We start from the raw sequence: 12,961 nt of genomic DNA, 5'->3' as shown, positions 1-12,961 counted from the left end.
CTCCTTTTCCCTTCTGTTCTCCTTCCATAACACCCATGATGTGTATGTTTGTGCCCTTCATGCTGTCGTTCCAATCCCTAAGACTTTCCTTAATTTTTTTCCCGCTCTCTTTTCTATATTTTCTTCTGTCTGTAAGATTTCAATTATCCTGTCTTCTAGTTCACTGGATCTTCCTTCTGCCTGTTCAAACCTGCTATAATATGCCTCCAGTGTATTTTTCAATCTCTAATGTGATCTTCATTCCCATAATTTGTTATGCTTCTTTTCATACTTTCAAATTCTTCTTTATGCTCACCCAGTTTCTTCTTAATATCCTTTCTTTCTTTACCTTATTTTCTTTTATCACCTTCAATTGATTTAGATATTTTTTTGAAGATCTTTGATTAGTTGTTCAAAATTCTGTATTTCCTCTTTTTTTTTTTTTTTGTTCCTTCAACTGGATTATATCTTTCTCTTCATACGGCTTATAATTTTTTGGTGATATCTAGGCATCTGGTTATCTTAATGAGTTTACTCTGAAGGGAGGTTCCTCTCTCTTGTCTAGGGTTTTATTGTTGATTGGTTTTGTGTTACGGTTCTTCTTTGACATATGGTTCCACTTACGCTAGACCTTTAGAATTACTCTCTCTTTTTTTTTTATAGAATTGCTCATTTTTAATTTATTTGTTCAGCTTTTCTTCATCTGATCCTTGCCCTGGGTATGCAGCACAGCTTTTAAGATTGCCTTTTTGTGCTGTTGTTTACCCCAGAGGAAAGCTTCCTTTCATCTCTTCCTTTTCTGGGAATCTTGCTCTGTTCTGTTTGTTTTTGTTTTGCCTTTATATCTAGTTTATATTCCCTTTGTTGATTCTAGCTGTTTTTGCCCCAAGGTCAAATCCTGAGAGGGCGTCACACCGGAGAGGACTTTTTCAAGTCAGTACTTGCCAGCCAAAACAGGGCAAGGGACCCGAGAAGGGAGTGAGATCAGCTCCAAAGAGCCCTGGGGCGAGGGTCGTGAATTGTGCCAAAAACATTTTTGACAAGTCCTCAAGGCTGTGCTTTCGTGGATTGCCCAGAAAATGGCACCCTTCAGCCAACTTTTCCTGCAGACCCAAGGAGTCACTGTGTCTTTAAACCTCCACTGCCCATGACCCTGGGTGCCAGCGGCAGGGTTGAAACAATGGCCACAGCAATCTGTCTTGGCAAGGTGAAACAGCCGCTCAGAGCTAGAACTCAGAAGTCCTAATTCGCTGATCAAAAGCCATGATCAGTGCTTGGCCGTGCCCCTACCTATTCTTGGGGAAGAGGACTCCTACATCCCTTTCCATCCGCAGCAGTTTGCCATGGACTGGATCCCAAGGCAGCCCCCCTGGAGAATGGAGGATGGGCAGTAGCAGCCATCACAGACCTACTCACAGTTCTTTATGTTTCTCAGTCTTTTCCTCCCACTCTTCCTTGGATACTGTGTCTCCCCTGCCCTCAGCAAACCAGAACTGTTTCTTTCAGACAGTTCTTCCCTGCCCAGTAGGGGTTTTGGGGGAGGAGTGAGTTCTGGAGCTCCCTACTCTGCCATCTTGCCTGGAAATTCACCTTCTTTCATTCTTAATGTAGTTATAATGGAACCCATTTTTCCTGGTGAAACATTCCTTTGATTCTTCCTTCCTACACTCAGCCATTCAAGGAAAAGCAAATGACAGTCTCCTATGTGTGGGCAAGGAAAGAGCTTGCAGTCTAAGGGAAGATAGGCATTAAACACATAATTTTACAATGAAATATTTTGAGTGTTTTAGCAATGGCTCACATATGCTGAGCATTTACTGCAAGCCTGGTGCTTTTCTCAGTGCTTTTCATGTATCAGTTAATATTCAAAAGAAACCTATGAGGCAGGTGTTATTAGTATGCCCACTTTACAAATGTGGGAATTGAGGCATAAAGAGGTTCAATAAAGTGAATCGAAGCTCAGGTCAGCTGACTATTGAAGCTTTGGGCTTCTGACAACAGGAAGTACACAGGTTAGAAGCAGAGGGGGTGTGACAAGCCCTGATGAACAGAAATGTGTTCTCTGCAAAGAATTCAAAGAACAGACGAGCTCCTAGCAGGTAAGCCAGGAGAGGGGAAAAGGGAAAGACAGCTTTGAGAAGGAGCCATGTTCAACTTTGTCCAATATTTATAAAAGGAATGTGTACTCATTTTAGTGAAGCTTAATTTAAGTAATGTATTTTAAAAGGCTAGTAAAATTATTCACAAATAGCAGGTGCTTAATGAATGCTTGTGTTCCTTATTATGAACGGTCAGTAATTTCTTAGTCCATAAAAGTTAAAATACCAATAAAAAGAATTATAATAAAGTACTAGCAATGTTCTATTTCCTCTCCCCATGCTGTGCCAATATACCAAAAGATAATGACTGTGAAATTAAGATTACCTTTCAATGATCTGGAATGTACAGATGGTATTCACTCCTTTATACATCTAGAATTCTGACAGACTCATGTGAGGTAATAAGCATGTGATAATCATGCCCCAAATCCCCTTTCTTTTCTGTCTTTGCCTCCAACTGGAATGAGTGAAAGGGGTTTGGGAGTATAACAGGATCTGAATATCAGGCACTAGGGGAAATTTTTTAATCTTTTCCCTTTCTAGATAGCAATAAAATGTCCTAAAAGAGATAAGCAACTCTTCTTACCCATCATCAATAAAGTACCTGCTTTGAGGTTTGATATGGATTTCTATGGCTCAACCAATGCCTTATTTTTTAGCATTAAATATGGATGAAATATTCTAAATAAATAAAGTTTACAGAAAACTGAGGCTTTTACTTCTTTACTCCAATTTTATTAGCTATTTTAAGATGAAAATAATCCTAAAATATAGGATTTCCCTTCCTTCTACAGAACAGCACATATTCTGTAGAATTTTTTTTTTTTTTTGGCAAGGAATAGTGTAAGATAAAGCATAAAGGCAGTAAAACTTAATGCATATTACTGAGGGAATGTTGAGATATTTATTTTGATGGCTCAAAGGGAAATCTTACATCGCTCCAGATTCTCAGACCTATTTCAGTTGGTTGGGTTTGACAGATACATGCCTTTGGATAAATGAACTATTCTGTAAGCATGCAGATGCTCATTTCTTCTATTGTGTATTTTCCAAATATTGCCAGTTTGTTATCTAAATGATAGCTGCAGAATAGAGGTGTTAAGATGGGTGTTGCCATCATCACATAATCTTGTTGGCCTTGGCAATCTTATATCCTTAGTAGCTTACCAACCTAGTCATAAGGAAGATTATTTGTACATGGGTGTTCTAGTTTGCTAACTGCTGGAATGCAATACCAGAAACGGAATGGCTTTTAAAAAGGGGAATTTAATAAATTGCTAGTGTACAGTTCTAAGGCCGAGAAAATGTCCCCATTAAAACAAGTCTATAGAAATGCCCAATCAAAGGGATCCAGGGAGAGATACCTTGGTTCAAGAAGGCCGACGACGTTCAACATTTCTCTCCCGACTGGAAGGGCACATGACGAACATGGCAGCATCTGCTGGCTTTCTTGTGGCTCTACCAAAAAAAGGACTCTCTCCAAAATGCTTCTTCTTTTAAAGGACTCCAGCAAGCAACTCCACCCTCAGTGGGTGGAGACACACCTCCATGGAAATCATCTAATCAAAAGTTACCACCCACAGTTGGGTGGGTCACATCTTCATGGAAACAATCAAAATGCTCCCACCCAGCAATATTGAATGAGGATCGCAGGGCATGGCTTTTCTGAGGTCCACCACAGATTCAGACCGGGACAATGGGTTATGCAATAAACCTTGCCTACTTACTTGCTCATTTTCATTTTTTCCCTCTGGGTTCCTCAATCTCCATCTTACATTTACTAGCAAGTTTTCAAAGCTTTCTCACTTGAATTATTCTTTCTTGTTTCCAGAGTTTTGAAGGAAGATACATTTAATCATTTTATACTTTAGTGTCTTCTGTGAACTTGTTTCAAAATGGGATTTCTTATTTGTAAATTATACATTTTCAAAATGTACAGGGGTTCTAGCCAATCAGTTATCTTATATTTAAATAGTACCTTACTGGTCTAATATTTATGTAGGCCTTTGCTTCATCTTGGTACGCATCATTTTTATTGTTTGTAATGGTGGTCCTAAAGTCTACAGTATATATCTTAATTTGCCACAGTCTTCCTTTAAATAGTATTAATAATGTACAATAATATACTTCAACTGCTCTCCTCCCCATCTTTTGAGCTATTGTTGTATTTATTCCATAAACCATAATACATTACTGACAATTTTGCTTTAGGCAAGTAGTCAGCAAACTACAGCCACCCCCCCCAAACCAAAGCCAACCTGTGAGCAAAAAGTAGTTGAAAAAAATAAAAGGAGAATGCGATTTTGTAACACATGAATATTATATGAAACAAAAATTTCAGTGTCCACAAATAAAGTTTTATTGGAACACAGCTCTGTTCATTCGTTTACATATTGTCCGAGACTGCTTTCATGCTGCAATGGCAGAGTTGAGGAGCTGCTACACCGTTGGACCTTTAAAGCTGAAAATATTTGCCATCTGGCCCTTTACAGAAAAGTGTTTGTGCCGCCCTGCTTTTCGAGCATATAAAAATAAAGTAGAACAGAAAATATCTCTTATGTATTTACTTTCAATTTAACCATTTGAGGAGCTCCACCCTCAGCTCTTGGCCTTTCCTGTGCACCTGTAGCAGAGGGGTTCCCTGCTCTTTCTATCCTCCCACAGAGGTAGGCGGCTGTTGCTTGGTACTGGATATTTTCTAGCCTGGTGCTGGGTGCAAAAGGGGTGCTCTGTTGTCCTGATCCCAGTGACCCTGCCTCCCTTCCTTCCAGCAGCCAAAGTCTGCCTTGTGTCTTTGGATGGCCCTGCATGGGAGAGTTCCCTGCCTCTTCCCCAGTAATAGGAGGACTCATGGTATTAGTGTAGGATCCTGGAGCCAGAACTGATGCCTGCCTCCCTGCTGGGAGTAGCAGGGTTTTAATTTTGTTTTTCCTTTACCCTTCTTCCACTTGTAATGGGTCTTTACTTCCAGTCATCTGTCCCAATTCAGTCTTGCCTGGGAGCATAGAGTAGAAGTGTGTGGAAAAGAGCCTCTGAGTGTTGGCAGTGTCTTCTTGTGTCTGCTGTTCCCAGGGGGTCTGTGCTCTCATGTTAGCTCACACTGAGCCTTGTTCAACATTTTCGCTGAATTCTTCTCTGTGCTCCCAGTCGGGAAAACAGACTTTTAAAGCATTTTGTAGCTTGATAACCTTAGGTAGTTATTTGCATATTTGAGCAACTGTTTGAGTATGCAGGATATTTTTATATTGTTACTCATATTTCAATTTAAAATTGAATTTTAGGGACTACATTGAGTGAATCTGTAACATGGTATACTGCGCTCATACAGAATCTGTCTCATCACAAACATTAAGATATGCTTGATAAAATTTAATAGTTAAAAAACTATCTATAGATTAGATTGCAAATAGAAAGTATGATCTCCTGGTGCCAGAAAATTGAAAGGGGTGTTAAGGCTAGAAGTGGTGTGAGCTGACACCTTGGCTGAAGTGGGGGAGGGAGAAAGAGGGGGTGGAAGTGGTTCCCTCACTAGAAATAAGGCCTGTGGGTCGGGTTCATGCAGGGACCTCGGATCTGCCCTTTACCCATTTTCCAGGCTTCTTTACTCGGCTTGGAGCTTGCACATAACCACACATTTGGTTTAAGAAAGCCTCTCTCAAAATACTGGCAGAACATGAGTTCCAGGCAGGGACAGACGTAAAGGAATTAAGTGAAAGCATTCTCAAAAAACAGTCACATCAAAGGTGTACGCTCACAATCAAACCTTAAAAACAGCATTTTTATCCTTTTCATTGTCTTTTTTAAAATTATTTTGTATCAAAAGTCTTTGGGGTTTATAAATGAGCTCTGTGTACTATTTCAGAGAGAGAGGGAATACAAAGAGAGAAAGAAGAGGGTATGCTTGAAAAAGTGATACAGAGGAAATCAGAAAGAGACTATAAAATAAGCATATTTGTATTAATTATTAGACATATATTTTTAAAAATTAGAAACTCTAAGAGCTATAAGGAAAGAACATGAAAAAAATAATAGGCACATTTGAAAAAGATTATGGAAAAATAGAATGCGAAGTATTTTAAACTTTTGTATTAAATTTTATACTGACTTTAAATTTTATACTCAAATTTTTAAAAACTTAAAAGCTTCTATTTTTTGACCATTTTTGTGTATTCACACAAAGAAAAACACAGCACTTAAATTGTAACATTTTCATTTGAGCTAATGCTATAGACTTAATTCAGAAATGACTATTGAACCTAACCAGGAGGACTTGTGTAGTAAGTATTAAAACAGCCAGGTTTATGTTTAATTCTGATTTATCTAAGACATTAATCTTACCATGTCATACCTTACATTATGCTCTCCAGTGGCTTGCCATTCGCCCACATTCTCAATATGACTGGCTTGCTGTGTATTTTTGAGTCAGGTCCTTGTTTTCTTCTCTAGCCTCCCCTCGTACCACTTCTACTTCCAGTAGTTTAGGATTCTTTCCACTTATAAGCATACCCTTCTCTTCCCGAATTTACTCTTTCCTTTGCCTGGAATGCTTTCTTCCCCCCCTCAGATTATAATGGCCCTATTCCTGAATTTCATTCCATCTCTACCTAAATGCCCTTTCTTCGGAAGTGTCACCTACCATTTCTAAATAGCCCCCTTTCCCCTACCCCCATCATTCTTCAGTGCTCATCCCAGTTAATTTGTTTTATAGCATCTTTATTAATTGACCGCATGCCAAATACTTGCATACTTGTTTGTAGCCTTTCCTGTCTACTTTATAAAAAGAGCAAGTGGGTTTAATGAATATTTGCTGAGTGAATGAATAAAATCAGGGTCTTGGCAGGGCTGTTTACTTTGCTGGAAATCTCTTCCCTCACTGTTCTTCCCTTTTCCTGGCAAGCTCCACTTGTCTTCTTAACATTCAGGCTTCAGATTCCTCAAGAAATCTTTTCTCGTTCCATCAGCCTGGTTGGACCTCTCTATTTATGCTTCCATAACACCTTGATATGCCCTTTGAAAATTCATTCAGTCATTTATTCAGCAAATATTTATTGAGTGTCTACTATGTTCCAATTCCTATTCTAGGCCCTCAGGATGTATTAATAAAAACAACAGATACAATCTCTACTCCCTTGAAGTTCATAATCTAATGAAGGGTTTGGGAGTGGGGAGAGACATATAAGAAGCAAATACATTGTATATTATACGACTATAAGTGTCATGAGGAAGCATGAAGCAAGATTGAGGTGGTGGGAGAGCAAGGGAAGTGTGGGGATCAGAATACTCTTTTATATAGGGGTCTAGGAAAGTTCTCACTGATCAGGTGTTTTCTTTTTTTGGGGGGGGGGGCGGGAGGGGGTGGCAGTGCATGGCCTGGGAATCGAACCCAGGTCTCCTGCATGAAACGTGAGCATTCACTGATCAAATGCTTTTAATACTCTAAAGAAATGAGTGGTTAGTCATGACGATATCTGGGAAAAGAGCCCATCCACGAAAACGGCCAGTGCAAAATCTCTGAGGCAAGAGTATTTTAAAAGTGTCAGAGGAATAGCAATAGCCCAGTGTGGCTGAAGCAAGGGGAGGGGTAGTAGGATAAAGTCAGAGAGAGAGAGATAAGGGCACTGGATGATTCCGAGGCTTGCCATTTTAAGGACTTTGGCTTTTACTGTAAGATGCTAAGCCCTAGGAGGGATCTTGTGAATGTTTGAACAAGCTCACTGTGCTGTGTTGATGGTAGAGGATAAAAGGGAGACAAGGATATAAGCCAGGAAGTTATTAAAATGATTCAGGTGAGTGATGGTGGTGATTGGGTTCTGGAGAAGAGCAGAAAAGGTTACAAGTGATCGGATTCTGGGTGCATTTGAAGACGGTCCAGCAGGATTCGATGAGAGATTGAATATAGTCTGTGAGAGGAACAAAGGAGTGATGATAATGCAGACGTTTGGTCTGAAGAACTGCAAAGATTAAGCTTTAATTTACTGAGATGGATAAGACTGTAGAAGAGCATAAGGGGAGTGAGGAGTCTGTGGGCAGAGGAATAGAGGTTTTGGACATGTTGAAATATCTATTAAATATCGAAATGAAAAGTTCAAGTTGACAATTAGATATACAATTCTGGAACTCAAAGGAGAAGTCCAGGATAAAGATATAAGTGTGGGAATTAACATATGGATGATATTTGAAGCTGTTTGTGAATGAAAGGAAGTTTGAGAGCTCAGCCATGGGTAATTCCAACATCTGAAAGTTGGGAAAATGAGGAGAAAAGCTAGGCAGGAAAAACCAGAGGGTGGGGAACAGAATCCTTGTAAATAAGAGTTTCGAGATATGAAGGGTTATCTGTGTGAAATGCTGCTAGTGGTGAGATGTGATGTCCTGTGGGAATTGACCTGTAGGTGGCAGTATGGAGGTCCTTGCCAGTTAACACTTGGGCTGGAATTAAGGATAAAAGCTCCATTGGAGTATGTTCAAGAGGAGATGGGGACAGCTAAGAATCAACACAAACAAAATTTGGGGGCAGTATGGCTTTCAAAGGGAGCAAAAAAAATATGTGCTAGCTGGAAAAGGTACAATATTCAATATGCTTGAAATTACTTGTCTGTAAGAATGGCGAGAACTATATACTGTGGTAAGAATTTGTCCACTTGTCCATCTTGTCAACTATTATTTGCTTAGTACATTGGTTGGCCTAAAGCAGATGCTCCATTAAATAGCTCTTAAACAAATAAGTGCCACTGCAGTTCAAGTGAGAACCCAAACTTCGTTATTGTTCAGAAGCATTTTCAATAGATGCTGCTTTTTCTTTTAAAAAAAGAATAGGTACTTCTACACTTGTAACAATGACGTGATCACAGATAATATGATCAACCCATATCAATCCTCAGTCCTCCAACTGACTCAATTATGCTAAACAACACCTACCACCTTTATTTCTGAAGAACATAAAACAGGACAAATTAATATCCTAACAATATTCATTACAGAGGGCTTTGATTACGTATAGCAGGACTTTTCAAATGTGTTCATGGAACACACTCATTTGGTATGAGTATGAGCAGCTGGAGTACTATAGGTCTGACACTTGGGGAGCTATAGAAATGAATGAAGTCGTGAAAGCTAAGGTGAAAAACATAGGTTGCAGATAGAAGTGCTAAATTTGTTTGCGAGGGAACTGAGAGCATGTACATTTAAAGCAGGGACGTGAAATTATCTGAATTGTATATTTAATAACTAATGTAAAAATCCATGGGAAGATGAATCATATGGGGATGGTCAGTGTTTTACAGATTTCACTCTGGGAGACTTTATTGGAGAATTAATAAAGCCTCGAAAAATAGCTCCATAGTAAAATAAATTAGGAGGTGTTGGGTTTCCCAAATACTGGTTTATACAAAATTAAAGCTATTACTTTGCTGCAGCCTATGTTATCCTTTGCAAATGTCCAGGTAGTAAGTAATATGCAGACAATGGAACCCTTTATTCAAGGAACCCTATTATCCTTTGGAACAATTGGCAATTTTGAACTAGATTAATTGTGGTAGTCTGTTTGATTTGATGCAAAGCTGGGGTGTAGTTAAGTGAATGAAAAAAAAGAAATATTAATGGGCATGGCTTATTGAGTGGTAGGCTGTGAAAATAGAGAAAAGAAAAAGTCAAAGAGAAACACATTGGTCTAAGGAGTTGGTGAGCTCATCCTGGCACTTACTTAGCTCTAAGTTGCTGGAGAGACCGCCGCATATTAAGTTGAGACCTTGACATGGTCAGGGCCAGAAACAGATATTTCAGAAGCACAGACACCAAACAGTTTGGAGTGCCAGAGTATAATCTCAAAATGGTTCAAGCATTAATTAGAGATATTAAAGTAATGGCTACAGTTTTTGTGCGTTTTTTTTTTTTTTTTTGGAAAAAAAAAGCAGGATTGAGCAAGAAATTAGGTGTAGGAAGAATATGGGAACAGATACTTGAAAAGTAAGTACCTTTTTGTTTGTAGGACAATCAGCATTTTCAGTATTCAGAATGAGATATAAAAGGAAAACCAGTATACAATATGTTTTCCTGCATAACATATGACTCACCAAGGTGGTAAAGTGGGGTGCCTGCTTCAGAAATCTGACAAACTAAATAAAGTTGGACAATCACTGTTTTGTGACAAGCTGGAATTTCTTACTTCTTCAGCTTTCTCTTCTCTCCGCCTGTGAGTATTATTTCAGAATCCATCAGGATTGTAATCCTTATTTCCCATCTCCTCTCCTTTCCTTGACATTCTCTACATTCTCAGAGATCTACATTCTTCTCGTGAACCATCATTCTCAAAGAATTTTGTTTCTCGGATTTTGTTAGCATCGTTTCTTAGAACTGTGCTTCTCAGTATTTGCAGGTACTGTAGGAATTTAAAGAATGGCTTTAAAGCATCGGTACCAGAAAACAATTTTTTCTAAGAAATTAAAAAAAAACAACAACAACTGATAGTGTATCAAATACAATGCAATATGCCCTCTTTTTCATCACTTTGTATTAATAGTATTTCGATAAGGAGCTCTACCTGCATTTATGTTTAGAGGGAAAATATGCAGATGCATTTTCAAGGTCAGAATGTGAAGTTTGGAAGAGAAATGTGGAGCAGACGGTAAGCTCATAGAAAAACTAAGTCAGCCAGTTCTCCCCAGATGGTCACCTTTATACTGTTTTTTTGTAGCCTGTAAATTAAGCACCTGTGTTTTCTTCAACTCACTCCCTACCTTGTGAATTCTTGCAGTTGACATTTTAATTGCAAATAAAATCAATAAATCTTGATTGTTTTTACCGAAACACCCATACATTTTATTCTTATATTTGTTTGGAACAGAATAACATTTATTAATATTTTGATAGTCCCAAAATACTTATTTGAAATTTATAGTTTATTAGGTGGTATGGTACTAGAAGTATAGGCATAGGCATAGTAGTTCAAATTACATACAGGATTTCTTTTTGCATTTGTTAGAAGACTGGCTTCAAATTTTAAAATATGCATATTATAAACATTTCAGTTGAATATCTTTTTTAACAGAGAACTTTGCATAATGATAAGAATAATCACAATGATGTCAAATCGCATTCGGTTAAACTTGTTTTTTTAGTGTGATAGTCACATGATAGTTATGTTCCTCCCCTGTATTAGAAGAGCATAATGCTTTTTTATAATAAAAACAGTGATTTTCAGATAAACTATGTGCTTTCCTCTGTCACTGCTTTCAAACTCCTATGGCATTAGAATTGGCATTCTATTATTGAAATGTCATATGAAGATAGTAAGACTACCTCACCCATCGGTGCTTAATAAAGCAGCACAGTAATTTCCTCTTTTCTTTCACATGGTTTATGTGTATTAATAAGTGCTGACACTGAATTTCATTGTGGAAGCGAAGGGAATCCTTTAGAGAGGCATATTCAATTATTTTTTTATCTGTCAGAGATACCTTTGAAAAATGTAACCAAAAGTGTGTTTAAGTGTTAGCAAAATGTGACAAAGTACTTGCACTTGAATGAAGATATTTAGTTTATGTGTAATCAAAGATGAGATTAAAATATTTTGTAAATTGTGGCAAAAGTGTTTTTATGTTGCAAATTAAACTTATTTATGTATGAATTTGCTTTGCATTAAAAATACTGTGAATTCATACTCAGATGTAAGTACTCAGATCTGACTTATCTTATTTAAAGATAAAACAAAGCTAAGCTAATTTTATTTAATCTTCTGTCAAATAGAAGAAAACCAAGCCACTTTGCCATAAATTCCAAACTTACTGAACAAGCCGTTTCAAGCTTATTGTATTTGCCTGTTTATTTTGAGTCATTTAGATTCTAATGACTCATGAAATAAAGTACAAATATAATATTATAATATTCAAACATATAAGGAAGAAGCATTATCAATTTAGCAGAAACTCTTCCAGAAAATATTAGAAGAGTGAGCACTTCCCTCACTGCGTGAGTAAAGAAATACCCTGTACTCAAACCAGACACAGGCACTATAAGAACCGAAATCCCAAGGTAAATATTCCTGATGAATTCCTTTTTTTATGCTTCTGGACTTTTTAAATGTAAACAAGCATTCTTGATTTACTGGTTTTCAGAGTAGTGAAACAAACAGCAATTTCCTGGGAATGGAAAACGTGCTTGTTAGCTACTTCATTCTTTTTCTCTTTTTCTAAAGTGCATCTCGTCACACCATCTGTTTTTCTCTAAGGGAATGTTTATTTTTTGACCGGACATCCTGGTTAATCTGCATCATCATAAAAGTGCTCCTGTTTTTTCTTCTCTTTATTTGTGGAGCTGGAAAATTGACTCGTTTTGGTTTTCGTCCTCACAGAGTCTCTCTGGTCTGTCTCTCCAGCCACTGCAGTTGCTAGTCTTCTCCTTGTCTTGGCTTTTTTTCCCAGACATTGAAGATGCTCAGTGTCTAGAAGTGAAAGGAACTTGCCCCTGGGCTCCTAATCACTGTCTATTTCAATGTATTTCCTCTTGGTGCAGCTTTCCCAGGGGCATCACTGCGTTCTTTCCTCATTTGGGGCATGTGGATTTTCTGGAAGTCTTCCTGAGTTAAAACTTGACCAGTGCTGATGGCTGCAGCTTTGGCTTCCTGCTCTTCCATGGGTGTGCTGTTCAGCTTCTTGGAAATTTCTTGCTTTTCTTCCTCAGAAGAGTAGATGCGCATCCACCCATTCATGGCTGGGATCCTCCTCCTCACTGAGACTGGCACTTTCCCACCCATCTTCATCATTTTCAGCATTCTCTTCCTCTTCCTCAACTTCTAGAACTTCCGCTCCTGTTACATAATCTTTAGCATGCAATTCTCCATATTCTTGCACTCTCACTTCTATTGAACCTTCCATCATCATTTTCAGCAT

General features: G+C 38.2%; 1 protein-coding gene and 1 pseudogene across 2 annotated transcripts in view; one reads left to right on the top strand and one right to left on the bottom strand.

Moving 5' to 3' along the window:
- Nucleotides 1–12,961, top strand: part of LIN7A (lin-7 cell polarity scaffold A) — a 144,870-nt gene that overhangs the window by 22,195 nt on the left and 109,714 nt on the right. The gene's annotated exons all lie outside the window — the stretch shown is intronic.
- On the bottom strand, nt 12,238–12,952 carry LOC143690340 (protein SDA1 homolog pseudogene; annotated as a pseudogene).

Source organism: Tamandua tetradactyla, chromosome 7 (assembly GCF_023851605.1).
Source record: "Tamandua tetradactyla isolate mTamTet1 chromosome 7, mTamTet1.pri, whole genome shotgun sequence".
Classification (NCBI taxonomy): domain Eukaryota; kingdom Metazoa; phylum Chordata; class Mammalia; order Pilosa; family Myrmecophagidae; genus Tamandua; species Tamandua tetradactyla.
Note: the sequence above shows the minus strand (reverse complement) of the source record. Positions and strands in the feature narration are given on the sequence as shown.